The sequence below is a fragment of the Lactuca saligna genome, chromosome 1, assembly GCF_052625555.1.
Source record: "Lactuca saligna cultivar CGN05327 chromosome 1, ASM5262555v1, whole genome shotgun sequence".
In the NCBI taxonomy this organism is placed as follows: Eukaryota; Viridiplantae; Streptophyta; class Magnoliopsida; order Asterales; family Asteraceae; genus Lactuca; species Lactuca saligna.
In genome coordinates this window covers 57,141,666-57,146,726 of record NC_136417.1, presented here as the reverse complement: position 1 = coordinate 57,146,726, position 5,061 = coordinate 57,141,666, and positions in this window count along the sequence as shown.

Genomic DNA, 5,061 nt, shown 5'->3' with positions numbered 1-5,061 from the left:
AACATATTATAACAACATACTTTGAAGCCTCAACCCAATTCATCATCCAATTTTCTATATCTCCACATACCGTGGAAACGTCAGTGTAAATTTCCACTGGCCGCGGAAAAAAAGGACGTGGGTAGTGGTAGGGGTGTTCACGGGGCCGTTCGGCTCGGATAGTAATGAAATTGTGAATCGTGATCACGAGGTGGGTACCTTAATTGTACTAACCGAAACCGAACCGCATTATACAAAAACCCGAACCGAACCGTGTGAAGGTGGGTAACCACGGTTCGGTTCACGGTTACCCTGTAAATAAGTAAATGTAAAAAAACAAAATTAATAAAAAAAAAAGCTACATTCAAGTGAATTGTATAATATCCATTCAAAACAAAGTCATCCAAAACAATATAATTCAACAAGAGATTTTAAAAGTGTTTAACACTAGTTTGATAACACACAAAGCATCAATCCCTTCAACAAAACAAAAAACAACAGCAAATCATCTCAAAATCAACACCAAACCTGCAAAAGAAAAAAAAAAACAACATTTAGTACAAATAGCAAAAAAGAACAGCACAAATACTGCACAAAACAGTACCAAAATCTACACAAAACAACACCAAAAAACTGCATTGAAAAACTATACAAAACTGCACAAAACAACATTAAAAAACAGCACAAAACAACAAAAAAAAAAAAAAAAAAAAAAAAAACTGCACAAATTAACTCACATAACCACACAAAACAGCTACCAAATGTATAGAAAGCAACAATAAAATATGTTAAAAAACTGCACAAAAAATGCATATAAACAACACTTTAAAGCACAAAAAACAATTAACTACAAAAGTTTACCATCTTAAAACTTTAATCATCCACAGTAAGGGTGGATATAGCTTGAGGCAAGTCTTTCACTTCTGAAACAACGAAAATTATACATTAGATTTAATAAAACATGAAACTATAAAACTTAAAAAACAAAGTCATACCGGCGTCATAGTTTCAAGAGCTTCAAAACTTTCCTCAATATCAATAGGAACGTTTTTTGACCTAAGCCAATTTTGACAACATATCAATGTTTCCACCGTTTTGGAGGTCAATGAGCTACGAAATGCATCAAGAACGCGTCCCCCGGTACTAAATGAAGATTTTGAAGCTACAATTGAGGCGGGAATTGTCAAAACATCCCTAGCAATTGTCGCGATGACCGGAAACCTTACTTGATTTTTCTTCCACCAACTAAGTATATCGAACTTGTTATCCAAAGACTCACATTGCTCGCCCAAATACCAATCCAACTCACATTTTGCAGCTATAATAAATTAATTATCAAAACATATTACAATGAATAAATCAATTATATAAGTATAAATAACAAAAATAAAAGAAAGACAACTTGTAAATTACCTGTACCACTTGAGTTCTCTTCCAACAATCTTTTATATTGGTTGTTCAAGAAAGTTGTCGGGTCATCATCAACATCAATAACAATCTCTTCATCAACTTTTTCGGAACTACTTGTCGAATTTTCATTAATAACTCTAACTTCATGTGAGTAATGAGCATACAAATCTTGCAATACTTTCTCTACTTGATCACACAAAATTTTGGCTTTTTCTTCATCATAAGGTTGGCTAATAATGAAGGAAACATAACCTAACTTGTATCGTGGATCAAGAATTGGAGAAATAAATAAAAACACATTTATGTTTGATGAATTGCTCCAATACTTATCATATTTCTCCTTCATTTTAGCAGCCATCTTTTTAAAACCATCATCACTTGTTATCATTTTTTTTAATCATTTCTCCAATGCCAAAGACTTCATGAAAGTAATTGTTGCTAGTTACATACAAAGAGCCAGAAATACGCAAAGTAGATGTATAAAAACCTCTCAAGAAAGGTAACATACACCTAACATGCTCCCAATCTTCTTCATTGGGCAACCCTTTTAATGATAAAAGCTTGGACATATACTTACTATCTTGCTCCTCCAATAAATCAAAAGCATCTTGAAACTTGATGGCACTTTCTAGAATCAAGTATGTTGAATTCCACCTTGTTTCAACATCAAGAGAAACAAGGCTTTTACTCTCAATTTTCATTTTCTCAACACCTCCCTTAAAGCGTTGAAGCATAGCCGGAGAAGACCTCACATATTTCATAGTTGATCGAATTCGGGCAATACTTGTGTCTACATCTTTTTAACCTTCTTTGACAAAAAGACTTAAGATGTAGGCACAACATCTCATATGCAAATGTTGACTATCCAACACACTATGCTTCCATGCATTCAATCTTCTTTTTAGGTATCGAATACAAAGGTCATTTAAACTAGCGTTGTCAACTATAACTGTGAAAACATTGTCTAGTCCCCAATCAAGTAAGTTCTTCTCCACATATTTTCCAATTATCTCACCAGAATGACCAGAAACAGGACAAAAGTTTATTATTCTTTTGTGAATGGTCCAGTCTTTATCAATAAAATGAGCTATCAAACACATGTAATAAGATTTTGCCTAGAACTCCACAGATCGGTTGTTAAAGAAACGCGTTGTCTGTTCTTAGCAAAATACTTCTTCAACTTTTCCGCTCCTGACTTATATATCTCCAAACAATCATTGGTAATAGCAGTTCTTGAAGGGATTTGAAATTGTGGTTGCAACATGTTCACTAGGTCACGAAACCCTTCATGTTCGACAGTCTTGAAAGGTAATTCGTCAATAATGGTCATTCTAGCACACAGATATCTACACTTGGCTTGGTCAAATTTCCAAGGGACAAATGTTGAATCACTTTCTCCGTTTTCTTGTATAGAAGCTTGGTTTTGAAACATCAACAATTTTTGTTTTTTGTCGATGTTATCAGGGTTTTTAGTGCAACGTGTTGTATGATTCCACATAAAACTAGTTCCATTCTTACTAGGACAATGAAGTCATATGGTACAATGATTACAAACAGAGTAATTAGGATCATCGGGATCTCTAGTAAAATGCTGCCATGCTTCAGAAGTATCCGCCTTTTGCTTTCTTTTTTCGGTCTTTTTCCCTTCATCCACTTTCTTAGAGTTAGAAGTTTCTGTTGTAGGTGAAGGATTCACACTTGCATTTGAATTCCAGATTGTTGTGTTGGTAAAGAATCACCATCAACCTCCATTTTAACCATTTTTCTTTCTAAAAAACATATAAAAAAGTATGAAAGTTTAATATTGAAGAAAAAACATCACCATGAAACTTAAGTGAATAGAATAAGTTACTTAACAGGTTATTAACAAGCATTTGTTCAGCCTATTTCATAACATTCAGAACCAAAAGTTTTCCTTTCTGTCAAGAACAAATTGATTTGAATAAAGAATTAAAAGTGTATATTCAATATTCATTACTAATTCATCGAGAAAAACCTTCATAATTCATTACCTGAGTTGATATTGATATAAATATACAATCTAAAGTTGTAATCAAATAGACACTTAGATACCAAGTACCATACTGTGAGTCTGTGACTACTGTACATACATCCATACAGGCATGCCATAAATTGATAATTTGATATAAACACATTACACATTTAACAGATGACATACATTGGTATAAGCACATTTAACAGATAGCCTATATCAAAAACTTGTGAAAGAAAAAAAAAATCAGAAGGAGAAAGTCGACATTGCTCACTGCTTAGAAGGAGAATAATCAAATTACCGAGTGGCGACTGGCAAGTACAGAGAATCAGGGAAAGGAGATACCGAATTCCCGAGTAAAGAGAATCAGAGAACGATGAAGTAGACAAGTAGTGACCTGCCTATGCCTATCAGCCCTTCCTGTAACGACTAACGACTAACGAAGTTGCTGCATTCCAAATTTCCAATTGCGAGATGGCTGGTGGAATTTCGATGAGAGGCGAGAGGCAAGTGGCGAGCAGGTTTGAGTTTGTGAGTCAGACGATCGATGATGGTCGATGCCTGCCGTAGTGTCGTTGTTTGAAATTTTCCCTAAACCCCTAACTCTCAGTAACTCCTAAGCCAGAGAAATCAATGAATGAGTAAACAATTTGGGCCTTTGTCATTTGGACTGTAAAACATATTTGTCTGTAACAAAAATTTGTGAATTCGTTGTACCACTGTAGCCTATAATATTTACATTACATAATAAAAATAATATATATACATATAAATAATATAATACGGTTCGGTTCGGGTATCCGCGGGTATTTGAATATCCAAACCGTAACCGACCCGCATGTACCCGGTTTTTTTAGGTTTCGGTTTTTTTTGGTCTCGGTTTTTTCAGTTATGGATCGACCGGATCAACTCGGTTTTTCAGTTTCACAGTTTTTTTGCACACCCCTGGGTAGTGGCAGTTTCTCATCTTTTCTAAAAAGTGGCAGTCAACTTCATTTTTCCATCTATCAACTATGGGAGTGCTTTGGGTGATTTTCTGGAGAATTTTGGAGTTGATTAACACTTGGGAACATCTGATTTCATTTTGTAATCACTTTAATTTCATTTTCTAGACTTATGATTTTGTTCTAGTCATGTGTGGCTATAACCCTAGTTTCTCCAACTTCATGTATTGACTTTTTAGTTATGATTTGAATAATGTGATTTGATGTTTGCTTTCAATTTTTATATAGTGAATTTGATTTTTTTCTATTGAATGTTTGATTCTAATTTTATTTCTTATTGGCCATTTGAATTGGGGTTAGATTAATCAAGTTATCTAAATTGCAAAACTCGTAATTGTTTTGTGAATTAGACTAGGTAATAAGCACTAAACTAAGTTTCATTGAATGTATTTAGTGTAAATCGTATTTGCACACTCTTATGCCCCCGAGCTTGTGAGGGGTATTGGGTTTTGTTGGGAACATTCACATCAAATTTAATGCAACCTTTCAATCTAATACTAAGAGCTTATTTAGGTTAGGTTAGTGAGGTTAGGGTTACTTAAAGAGCTTATTTTGGTTAATTTATGTGGCGAAAGGGAAGTGTTAGATCTCGTTAGCACTTCCAAGTCCCAACTTAGGTAGAATTGGGTAAATATCATGTCATCTTGGAATCACATTGCTAAGTCATCATACAAT